The sequence below is a fragment of the Cupressus sempervirens genome, chromosome 11 (assembly GCF_028749045.1).
Source record: "Cupressus sempervirens isolate cs-2001-9-10 chromosome 11, ASM2874904v1, whole genome shotgun sequence".
Lineage (NCBI taxonomy): Eukaryota > Viridiplantae > Streptophyta > Pinopsida > Cupressales > Cupressaceae > Cupressus > Cupressus sempervirens.
The window spans coordinates 796,730,384-796,743,494 of NC_143128.1; the positions used below are offsets into that span (position 1 = coordinate 796,730,384).

At 35.0% G+C, this 13,111-nt stretch overlaps 1 protein-coding gene across 1 annotated transcript in view; it reads left to right on the top strand.

Moving 5' to 3' along the window:
• Positions 1-1,006: 1,006 nt before the first annotated feature.
• LOC149531985 (protein unc-13 homolog) overlaps positions 1,007-13,111 on the top strand; it is a 117,691-nt gene continuing 105,586 nt past the window's right edge. Inside the window, exon 1 of the mRNA XM_089811386.1 lies at positions 1,007-1,257. The gene's annotated coding sequence lies outside the window, so the exon portion shown is untranslated. The remainder of the gene's footprint in view (positions 1,258-13,111) is intronic.

Here is a 13,111-nt window from a genome sequence, read left to right on the forward strand (position 1 = left end):
ATAATAAACAAGGTCCATATTTGAAATCAATAATTCCAATTAAAATTTTCTTAAGACAATCTGAACTTGAAATTATCCCATGACAAAGACATGCATCTCTATAGCAATCAAGAAGTGTTGTACACCTCTAAAGATAAACCAATCATCAAATCACTAGTTTATTTAATGACAAGACCAATTTTTTTAATACCTTTTTTCTTTATCTAACCATAAGACACAATCCTTATAAAATTCATTGTAAAGAAAAAACTTTCTTTTTTAAAGTGTATTTAAAGTGGTAGCATAATGAATGTCTTAATGAATAGAAAAAACTCTTTTCATAATTGCATATGAATCATTGTCCAAATTCTATTGTTTAATTTTGAAGAATGTATATGTTAACCAAAATAATTATAACTAATTAATAGAGCACAATTGATAAAAACGATGGTCAATTTCTAGATCACAACATCCACCTTAAGATTTTAACAATAATAATTTTTTTTTTTTACCCATATATATATATACATGAACTTGTTCTCCAATATAAATATTTGACTTCAACCTCCCATACCTATAGTCTAGAAGGATTTCAAAACACCCTGAATAAGTCAGTTTTGAAAATCAATCAAAATAAACCTCATTGCCAACTGGATTTTGCCCGTTCAAACGGTCACCCAGTGCCTAACGCGTTTTCCTCCGCAGAAAAAATCAAAATAGAATTTAAATGCGTTTAAATGTTTTGAGGGCAGCCGAGAGCGTGCAGCATGTCTAACAGGGAAGTGCCATGAAAGTCCACCACCATAATCAAAGGAGAATATTTCGAACGCAATTGTACTCTCTCCAACTGGCCGTACCTACTCCCGACATGTAGGAACTGATCGGGGCCGTTGATATAATTCGAATAATTTATCTTCTCACGAAGTTATCCCCCCAAAGCAGGCAGTGGCCGGCAAAGTCCATGTTTTAATGGGCCCGCTTTTTCTATTGAATGAGTAAAAAGCTGACACCGGGAAAATTCCCGGGCAATTGACATCCCACATTTTTCCGCGGAGAAATCATAACACTCTTTTCTGTATCTTCTTTATTCCGCTGAGGGGAGACTACTGTCGGTGAAGATACCGAAGTCTGGAAAACCACGAACTTCATTGATTGAAGATAGCTTAAGATTGTCTCTGTAAACGGCTTTCATTTTGGATCCGTGTTAACAAATTTGATTCCGCTCGATAGTAAGCGCGACTAAGTGCAAATCATCTGTGGAGAATCAGATTTGTTCGAGTAAGTTATACTTTCTGCTTTTAACAAATTTTTAGGTCGTTGTTTAGAATTTATATACCAATATTACATGCAATGTGAGTTGAAAGCTTTGGAAATGGAAGGATTACATGCTTTTCGTGCTGCTTGAGTAATTGTTTGATAGTGTAATTGCTCTATGAATTACCAGTGAGTACTTTCTTTTTCTCCATTTTAGTTATTATTAATTTTGATATTTAATGAGCACATTACTCCAGAATTTTACATTCGACTCACTTCGCATTCAAAGTAAATGGCGCAAACAGTTCTTCACAAGTTTAAGTTTACGTATAATTAGGGTTTGATGTAAGTTTTTAAGCCTCGTTGTTGTTTTCTACACTCAGCGGTGTAGTCTTCGCATTTAGCATATTTTGTAGGCATCTATCTTTGCTTTTATGTCCAGGGCCCTGTTGTTGACAAGCTTAACTTTGAATTTAACCTAAAATAGCGCCTCATTTTTTTTGGTTTAAGAAGGAACGTAGTTTTTCGTAATATCTGAACGTCATTTCATTTTCTTTGAATTGAAAGCGCACGATCTTTTTTTATTCCGGTTATCAATTGACGAATTGAGCGTAGTTTTTACGTTAACGGTTGAACTTTAAATTGACCCAAGAGTATGATGCTCTGAATGTAACAGGTTTTTGAATGTTCCAGGATGTTAATGCCAAATACTGAGGGCTATATTAACTCATGTAATGGTTGCTTACATTTTATAACTTCTTCAGGGCTACAACTCTGTTATTTGCATGTCTAGAATACATTTTACAGAGAATCATGATCTGATAGTCTAGGTTCGCAAATATCCAAACTCATCAGGTAGTTAGAGGAAATATCAAGAACATTGTTTGTTCCGGGAATTACTTGTCAGTGTGTGTATGCGACTATATATATATGTGTGTGTGTGTGTGTGTGGCTAGTAATACATTTTACAGGTAATCGTGATATGATGGTCTAGGTTCACAGATATCCAAACTCATTAGGCAGTTTAGATGAAATATTAAGAACATTGTTTGTTCCAGGAATTACTTGTGACTCTGTGAGTATACACACACACACACACATATATATATTAGTCATTAGTCTTGAAACTGTCTTAAAACTTAATTTGTGTGTTTGCATTCAGGGACATTCTCCATTCAAATACTCGAACGAGTTTAGACTAACCACGAATAACAGTTATCTATTTCAGTTCCCTGAAGATGAGTGAGGTTCATTAAGAATGTTGGACAAAGGCTTCAATACAGTTTATCGTTAAAAGTGTAGACAACTTATACCTATAGTAGGGTTTGATATGTGATTTTAGGATGTGAATGTGAAGTCTTTTCCAGAACCTTTGCCCTTTCGGTAACTTCTGTTTGAAAATTTTAAACAAATTTGTTTTAAGAAACACATTTGAATCGTCCTTTATGAACTGCAAATTTAATGTCCGTTGCTTTTGATGTTTAGGGCTTTGTTATTTGCAAGCTTAATTTTTCTTTTAACAAAATTCTGTTATTCTGTTTTGAAAAGGTCTGTATGTTTTTTAAGATGGGTGTGTTTAACTTGAACAGTGTTCAGTAATTTACAAGAATGCTTCTGGAAGAAACTGTGTGTTTCTTGAAACAATGTTTCCAATTGGACTCTGCGATTCATAATCAGGAAGAGGAAAATTAAAGAGAATGATTGTAAAACATAGACTTAAAAGCAGGAGCATGTGTGGAACTGACTGGAATACAAGGTGAGAGGGCGAGGAGGATGGTTCAAGGTAGTAGTGAGACAATAGACAGAAAGAGACTGAAAATTAGAACTAGGAAAAAAGTTGAAAGAAATTCCAAAACTAAGGACTGAACTAGAATGAGTTGAAAACTAAAAGATAGCAACAATAAAATCAAAAGGGAGAAAACAAATACGACAACACAACGAAATTGGGATAATTACAAACTATGAACTAACTTGAGCTTTGTTTTAATATACTCATACATATATTTAAAAAGATTAAAATAATTGAATCATACTAGTATGTATAAATATATAGGAACTATAATAAAATAAAGCTATATATATATATATATATATATATAGTGAGCCTTATGTTGTCAGTTTCATGGGAGATTGATTCATAGATTTTCCCAATTCCTGTGCTTGTTGTGTAGAAATAAATTGACATGCTTCTGCCTTTTGTCTCAAAATTCTGCATGCCATTTCTGGGGACTCTACATGTTCCACAATGGAAACCTTGAAGCGTGCTGTAGTTCTTGTTTTGTTTGGTTTTCTTTTTGAGTCTAACAATTCTATAACCTTGTTAAGAAGTAAAGTCCACACAAACTAAGAGGGGGTGAATCGGTTGTGACCAAATATAATTAAAACCAAACTTATAAATCTGATCTCCAATAATTAAAACGATGATGCACAACAACAAGAAACTATACAGCACAATGATCAGAGGGAAAATCCTAGTGGGGATGGTACCCATAAAATAATGTACTAATATATAAGTTCCTTGCGAAAGGATGTGACCTTGTTAGGAGTCCAATACAATGCATTTGGTACAACAGGCCCTATTAGAGGACAAATCTTTGTTAGGAGACTTTGAACCCTTGTTAGAAGGTTCCAACCCTGTTAAAGGCTGAAAGGAGACAAATAGAAGGTTCCATCCCCACTAATGTGATTTCTTAGGATCTGCTTGATACATTGCTACAATTCCAACTGCACTAGCAATATTAGGTCTAGTGTGAGTCAAATATTGTAAGCCACCAATCATGGATCTATTTCTTGTCTAAACTGTGCTAGGGGAATGATCATTGTTAGTCAACTTACATCCTATTAACATAGGTGTTCCAAGTAGTTTACAATTTTCCATTCCAAATCTTACCAATAATTCCTTAAGGTACTTAGTTTGAGATATAAAGCTACCATCTTTTGTTTGTGTTATTTGCAATCTCCAAAAGTACTTCATCTCACCAATCATAGACATCTCAAATTCACTTTTCATTTCACTAGAAAATTTATTGCTTACCTCATCATTCCCTCCAAAAATGATATCATCCACAAATACCTCAATAATTAGTAAACCATCTAAATTAACTCTTGAGTACAGATTACTGTCTTTATTTTTTTTCTTGAATCCCAAGCTTAGTAAGTGTTTATCTAACCTCGCATGCCAAGCTCTAGGTGCTTGCTTTAACTTACATACCATGTCCTTTTCTTTTGTTAATGGAAATCCATCAGAGTGCTTAATGTAGACTTCTTCAAGTTCTGCACTCAAGAAAGTTGACTAAACATCCATATGATATACTTCGAAATTTTTGTTAGATGCATAAGCCAAAAATAATCTTACTACTTCTTACCTTGCTACTAGGACAAAGGTTTCTTCAAAGTCAATACCTGCTGTTGTGAATAACCTTTACTTACCAGTTTTGCTTTGTTTCTTACCACTTCTCCTTGCTCATTCATTTTGTTCTTGAATACCCACTTTGTTCCTATAACATTCTTATCTTAAGGCCTAGGGACTAATTCCCATGTATTGTTCTTTTCAATTTGCTCATGGTCTTCCTTCATAGCATTAATCCAAGATTCATCTTTGCATGCTTCATCAGTAATCTTAGGTTCAATTTGTGAAATCAGGCAAATCTCATTTCTTACCTTTCTTCTAGTTAATATTCCTTTGCTTGCATCACCAATAATTTGCTCGTCAGGGTGATTTCTAATAGCATACTTAGGTGTTCTTTGTTCATCTCCAGGTTCTTCAATTTGAACTTGAATTTCATCATCAATCTCAAAGAAAAGTTCTTGCTCTACATCTTGATTTCAAACTGATCTCTGACCTGTACTTGCTCGATTTGTATCATCATATGAATCATACTCAAAAGTTCTCTCCTGTACCTAAAATCTTTCATCAATTCTAACATTTGCGCTCTCAACAACTTTCTTTAGCCTCAAGTTATAGAATCTGTAAGCCTTACTCTTAGTTGAGTATCCTAGAAATATACTTTCATCACTTTTAGGATCAAATTTCCCTATTTGATCATCTCTTTTGATATAAAATTTGCTTTTAAGGATTCTGAAATACTTAATTATAGGTGTATGACCAAACCAAAGTTCATAAGGTGTTTTACATATATTTTTTTTAATTTGAACTCTGTTTATGATGTATAGTGTATTATTAATTGCTTCTCTCCAATATACATGTGATACCTTACCTTCAAGTAACATCACCCTTGTTGCCTCACAAACTGTTATATTTCTTTTTGTTAATCCATTCTTCTATGGTGTTTTAGGTGCTGAAGTTTGTTTACGAATACCATTGTCCTCACAATATGCATCGAATTGATAAATACAAATTCTCCTCCTCTATGAGACCTTAAACATTTTATCCTCATTCTAGATTCATTCTCAACTTTTGCCTTAGAGATCTTGAATTTATCAAATGCTTCAGATTTCTCTCTCAAGAAAGCAACTCACATCATTTAGTAAAATCATCGATGAAAAGAATAAAGTATCTCTTAGCATAGAATGTTCTTGTCTTGGTAGGTCCAGATAAATTTGTGTGAACAATTTCTAACTTCTCTGAAGTAGGAAAAGTTTTGCTCTGAAATGTGCTTTTTTTCTGTTTTGCCATCACACCTTCCTTACACATCATGTCAAAGGGTTTCACAATCTTAGGTAGATCTCTAAGTGCATTAGAATTACTCACCTTCACTGTATTGTTAAAGTTTATATGACAAAATCTCTTATAGCATAGCCAACTGTCATCAATGTTTGCAACAAAACAACTTATCTCAGTGGGGTTCAACTGAAATACATTACCTTTGATCATTGTACCTGTGACACTCTCATTTCCATGCTTATCCTTAGTTGAACATTTCTTATCAATGAATTGCAAAAGCTAACCCTTGTCGGTCCATCAACAAATAATGCATCATCAGTGTAAGTCTTAACATCAAGAGTTATATAACCTTTTCTTTTTATCAAGCAAGGTGCATTGCCACCAACTCTAACAACACCTCCATCATGGCTCTTCAATTACACAAACTTGTCTTTGTCACCTGTAATGTGATGTGGATAACCACTATCTATGGTCCAATTTGTTCTCTCTTCTCAACATGTGAAACATGTGCTTTTTTTCTTTAACATGACTTTCTTCTTTTATAGCAACAAATCCTATTTCATCTTCATCATCACTATCCATAAAATTGATATTTCTAACCTCAATCTCATCATCACTAACATAAAGACATTCTTTAGGAAATTTTGACTTGTAAGGTCTAGGTTTTACCCTAGGTTCTCTTGTAAGACATCTTGATGCAAAATGACTAATCTTGTTATAGTTATAGCAATGTATATGCAACTTACCCTTGAATACTCTTGTACCTTTTTTCTCTCTTTTTGGAATCAAGGCTTCATGATCATCCAATTCTCTTTCTTCTTCTTGAATTCTTGCCCATTCACCTGCATATTCTCCAAGATTTCTGCTACTAGTACTTGCCATCTTGGTTAGCATACCTTTAGTTTTATATGCACTAGCTCTAAAAGTAGTATCAATTCTAGGCATAACATCTTTCAATCTTCCAGTTTCAAAAGCTTGCAATTTAGCAATCAATGCTTCCCTATTAAAACCTTTAATAAGAGGAGTAACTTCTTCAATTGCATTTACCTTGTTCTCATAGGTTGGTGTTAAGGATTTGGAAATCTTCTGAACAACTTCATCCTCTGTTATGGTTCCTCTTGCTCTTTTTATTCCTATAGTTATTTTATTAATCCTCTACACACATGCTCTATGACTCTCATCTTCTTGCATTTTGGCATTTTTTAACTTAGTTTTCCAATTTTGCAACTTTGCTTTCTTTGTAAAATCATCACCGTCATATAAATTCTCTAACTTAATCCAAATATTATTAAGATATTATCTCCTTAGTTAAATACTTTCTATAATGGTCAACTACTTGTCTGTAGTCCATCTTTCAGTCTAGATAGGAATGTTTCCCATCTTGTCTCTTTTGTCTTTTAGTCTAGATAGGAAGGTTTCCTATCCTATCTCTTTTGTCTTCAATTCAGATAGGAATGTTTCCTATCCTGTCTTTAGTTTTGTTTCTAATTTCGTCTTCAGTCTACGTTGTTTCTTCTAGAAACAACGTCCTTGTAATTCTTTATAAGGAACACATTTGTTCCTCTGTTAATCAATCAATCATCTGGAAATCCGTTAATCTGCCAATTCTTGAATCTTGTAACATGGTATCAAAGCCAATGCTCCAATTTTTTTTGAAAAATCTATATTTTCTTTCGAAATTATTTGCTCAAATTTTTCAAATTTTTTTTTGAGCTTTTCTCTATAACTTGTCCAGGGTTTCCATTTTTGTGAGAAATTCATAGCTAATCGCACTACAAATCGTTTTTCTCTATAAATGTTCTAGGGTTTTTTGATGAGAATGTTTGCACTGCAAATCACGACTTATAAAATTGCACCAATTATTGCTCGTGTTTTCTGCTGGTATGGGGCTCGGTTTAAGCTACACATTGCGAGTCTTTGGTGATCATGGCTCCTCTGTTCATGACCAGACATCAACAAAAATCGCGAGTTTGTTTTAGTGACGTTTTTTGTTGAATCGAGCGTCGTTTTTTGCAGACATTTTTCTACAAACGCGTGCCTATTACACCATTCGTTTGTGTTAGTTCTGCCCTCTTTAGTAATGTCCGTCCATGTACATCCATTTCTGAAGAAAGCCCGATATTTATTTACTAGAAAACAACTTTTTTCCCTACAACTTTGACCTCCATGGCCGCCAACTGGATTTTCTGCTTGAAACCCTAATTTTTGGGGTCGGGAAATTTTTTTTGATTGCAAATTTTTGGTGGGTTTTTTGAGATCTTGACTGGGTTGTCGTCCATTTTTTTTGGGTGCCTCGTTTTTTGTGTCGATTTTCGAGCTAGCGGATCCTAAAATCGATAGCAAATTTCTTCTGGGTTTTTCGAGCTCACTTTTGGGTCACTTTTTGGTTCTTCTGGGTCTTTTGGAATTTGCCTTGAAATTCGTGCCTGTTGAATTTTAGTCTTGAAGTTTGTACCTGAATTCTTCGAAATGGCATCTTTGACTAATCTGATGTTGGAGGGTAGTCTACGATTCAATGGCTGCAATTATAACCACTGGAAGCAACGCATGTTAACCATCTTCGAGTATCGTCGTGTGGATGAGCTTGTTCTAGGCACAAAGACTCATCCGACCTCTGACCAAGTAGAACAACACAAGTTGTCGAGCTTCTTGATCAAGGCGAAGTTGCATTTTTCGCCTTTTGAATTTGTTTTTGTTTTTTTGGGTTTATTGATTTTCTCTTTAAAAATCATTTCATGTTGTCTGTAATACGCAAGGTTGCGTGAGATTCTGGGTTTTACTGTTTTTTCCACAAAAATGAAGTTTTGTAATTGCAATTTGTTTTGAGACATAGTACTCTTTTGTCAAAGCTTCTTGGTTTTAGTATTTTGTAGATCTAGGGAGGGTCTCAGTTATCCCAAAATGTTTCGACATTCGTACGTTGACCATTAAGGGAGGGTATTAAGATATTATCTCCTTAGTTAAATACTTTCTATAATGGTCAATTACTTGTCCGTAGTCCGTCTTTCAGTCTAGATAGGAATGTTTCCTATCCTGTCTCTTTTGTCTTTCAATCTAGATAGGAAGGTTTCCTATCTTGTCTCTTTTGTCTTCAGTCCAAATAGGAATGTTTCCTATCCTGTCTTCAATTTTGTTTCTAATTTCGTCTTCAGTCAACATTGTTTCTTTTAGAAACAACAACATCCTTGTAATTCTTTATAAGGAACACATTTGTTCCTCTGTTAATCAATCAATCATCCGGAAATCCGTTAATCTACTAATTCTTGAATCTTGTAACAAATATCATGTGCTAGGTAAAGTTCCTTGACTCCAATGAAGTCTGATTCAAATATGGCACTAGTCAACGCTTCTCTTACAAACATGTTGTACTGGAATATATTCCTCCCCTCATCTGTGCATGAAGACATATCGCGCTTTAATTTGACATCAACTTTATCCATTGTGATCAACCAGTAATCAATTCCCATGTAGATCAAATGTGTTTGCATCTTGTTCTTCCAGCTGTCATAGTTATCACCATAAACTTAGGAGTCTCTTTCTTGTAAGCCATAGTTCTCCTCAAGTTGCTAAGCTTCCTTCTCAAAGAGGTCCTGATGCTCTAATACCAATTGTTAAGAAGTAAAGTCCACACACAACTAAGAGGGGGTGTAGTTGTGACCAAATATAGTTAAAACCAGACTTACAAATTTGATCTCCAGTAATTAAAACAATGATGCACTTAAGAAACCATACACCATAACATAATGATTTGTTGACCAGGGAACCCTTGATCAGAGAGAAAACATTGGTGGGGATGCCGTTAGGAATCAAATACAATGCATTTAGTACAACTGTCCCTGTTAGGCGAAAAATCCTTTTTAGGAGACCTTGAACCCTTGTTAGAAGGTTCCAATCCTATTAAAGGCTAAAGGAAACAAATAGACCCACTGCCTAAATGCTCCAACAAGTGTGAAAGATAAAACTTTAGGATAACATATCCAAAATCATGAATTCACTGATCTGCAACTTACTTGCCAAAGCAGTTCCTTTGAAGCTCACCTCAATCAACCAACATTATCATTGCTCTGCTCTGATTGTCCAGCATAAAAGCACACATCAACATCAACTGATCTCTTTTTCATTCCATGATACCCAACCAAGGAAAACATTTTTTCTTATACCCTTTGCAAACAATTAATTAGCTCGGTCTGTTAGGACTTCCCCAATGAATATTTAATTACATAGGACCAAACTGAGGCATATACCCCTTCATAAACATCATTACAATTATTATAATAAGGTTCCCATATGTTACAACATTAATATTGCATTTACAATGATGAATTACACGTTTCCACAACCACAATCAGCTGCCAATAAAATATACCACACGTTACACAACAATGACCTTTCCAGCATATTCCAGATGCTTCTCACTCTTGAACATATGTGCATGAACAAGTCTTCTATCATATCTCAAGCTCGCTAACATCAATTCCTGCTTGCCAATAAGATATAGCAAAAAATGCTGCCAATTGTCTCTGTCATTATTCCCTGTATACTAGTCTACTACCAGTCTTCACCAAACAAGCTGTAACTTATCCAGAACTTAACATATAGCTCGACAAACATAGCCATGAGGTCTACACTCATTCTGCCACAGAAATGTAAGCCCGCATATCATAGTCTGTTACACAATAACTTCGCTGATCAGATAAATAACTTGCGATATACAAAATACGTGTCTGTCATGAACATACAATCATATGTTGTCATCAATGCAACATCTCAGATTCTCATCCAAGTGCCAACAAAAGTCTCAATTCCTAACAATCTCCCCCTTTGACGTTGATGACAACATATGGTGAAAAGCAATCAATCCAAAAGTAGACAATAGAAACACAAAAATATTGGAAATAACAGTAGCTTCCTTTAGATGGAAATGGACGATCTATATAACTAATTTGTTGCTATTCAACATGTAACCATTTGCAACTGAGTAAACTTTGAGAGTAGGAGCAAACATCCTAGCAATTTGAGGTGTAGCTCTTTAACAAAATGGTGTGTTGGTGAATTGAGCATGATCAAACTCTTTTCCTACCAAAAGTTGGGAACCCAAAGAGGTTTTTTTCACTGTCTTTTTTGTTCAAGAGTGTGGCCAAGGTGCTCAGCTGAAATGATATATATAAAGGGTGAGAGAGTGTGCCCTATATATAAAGGGTGAGAGAGTGTGCCCTTGTCTCAAGCCTTCAGAGTCTTAAAAAAATAGTAATTGGTTGGGCTGCCAATGACCAAGGGGACAATCTATGGGTAATTAATACATTCCTTTATCCATCAAATATTATTGTCATCAAATCCCAACTTGAATATAGTACTATAAACTGCTTTATGATTCAATCCATTGAAATAATTGGCTGTTCCCAGTTGATGGCCATGATTATTCTATAATCTTGTTTGATGGAGTGAATGGCTTCCTAAGTGAGGATGATTCCTTGAAAGATGTGCCTATGTGGAACAAGGAAGTGATGATCTTCTTAAGCCATTTGAAAATGATAATGAAAACAATTTGAGATGATGGGTTGCAAAAGAAATTTGTCTACACTGGTCTGTACTCACAATTGTGCTTCCTTTTGACTAGAGGCTAAAAAGGACGAGTTAATTGCGCCATGGAGTCTATAATGCAATCTACAATCTTCCACCATTGCCTAAAGATAATTTTTGATAATCTCCTGGAAATGTTGGAAGAAATTTGCTTGAAATCCATTGGGGTTAGCGGCTTTGTCTCTGCACATGCTGAAGACAATCTTTTTCAGCTCTTCCATAGCCTGTGCAAAATAGTTCCTATTTTGTTATTGTGAGATGATATGGGGGATGTTAGCCAGGATTTTTTTTAGCTCAGAGTTTATGTCCACAGTTTTTTGTAGAGCTGTGTAAAATGAATCAAAATGCTGTCTATTAAAAGATAGGAATTGTTTTACAGTGTTGGAACTTATTGTTTTGTTGTAAAAATGTATAGCGTTGCAGTCTCCTTTGGAAAGCCAAAGCATTCTGTATTTCAGTTTCCATATTGTCTCTTATTTGCAAAGAAGATTGTAGCAACTTGCTGTCATATTTCTGCTGCTGCATTAGAGACTATTCAGTTGGGCCTTCTTGTTCTATTATATTTTAAACTCCCTCGAATGGGAGAATAAGGTTAGAATTATTTTGACTCTTAATATGTGATTGAAGCCATCTCATTATGCAAGTCCTTGTGTGCTTGTTTTTTATCACCCTATGCTGTCCTTGAAAGGGGCATAAGAGTTATTATTGCCAGGCTTGAATCACTGCATGTTCAAAGCCTTCCTTGAGCCACATAAATGAATAATTCGGGGAAACGGGACTCCATTTTGCCATTTTTTTTGTGATCAGACTAATGGGCTAGATCAGAGGTGAGGTTGTAAGAAGCTGATGTCTCCCAAATTTCTGTAGAGAGTAAGAAATTGGCCAACTTGGATGCTTTGTATGACTGGCCCTTCCTCTCGTTGGATCAAGTGTATTCCCTTTCCTAGGCTTGAGGTCTATCAAGTTATGAGCACCTATAATATTGCAGTTTCCTGATCTTTCTCTTGAACAAGATAGGCCTCTTACTTTTCTTTTGAGTTAATAGACGATTAAGGTCCCTTGCTAAGATTCATGTTGTAGGAATTTTTTGACTTGTATTCTGGAGGAGGATTTGGAGAGTACACATTAATGGTTGTCAACAAGTAATTTGTGTTTTTTTCTTAGGGTGGTGCTGCACTAGTTAAGATTCAAAACATTCTTGAAGTGTGATATTGAAAGGTAATGCAGTAATGATCCTGCCTGAAGTTCCATTGGAAGGGCAAAATTTCGATCACAAGAAAGCCAATTTTTTAAATCTATGGAGGTATCTTCTGAACGTACAAACATTGTTTTTCGAATTTGCAAAATATTGTACCAGAGGTCTTCAAGGCGATATTTTTATGTTTATTTCCTGACCATCCTACACTCCAAGAAAGAACTAGCATTGCTGCCTGGTTTACTTTTGGCTTTGAAGACTAGTTACATAGTAAAGCAACAAAATTTTTCACTGCTTTTGAGCTCACCTTTATTGTCCTTTTTCTACCTTCATTGGGCTTTATGACTGAAGGAGAGGAATGGGGGAGTTCCCTGTTCTTCTTGCTCTTTACCTTGAATAGGGATGCTTCATATCTGTAATTTTTTGTACAGTTGGTTGGAATCCTTCATTTTAAACATGAAGAGATTTGGTTTATTTAA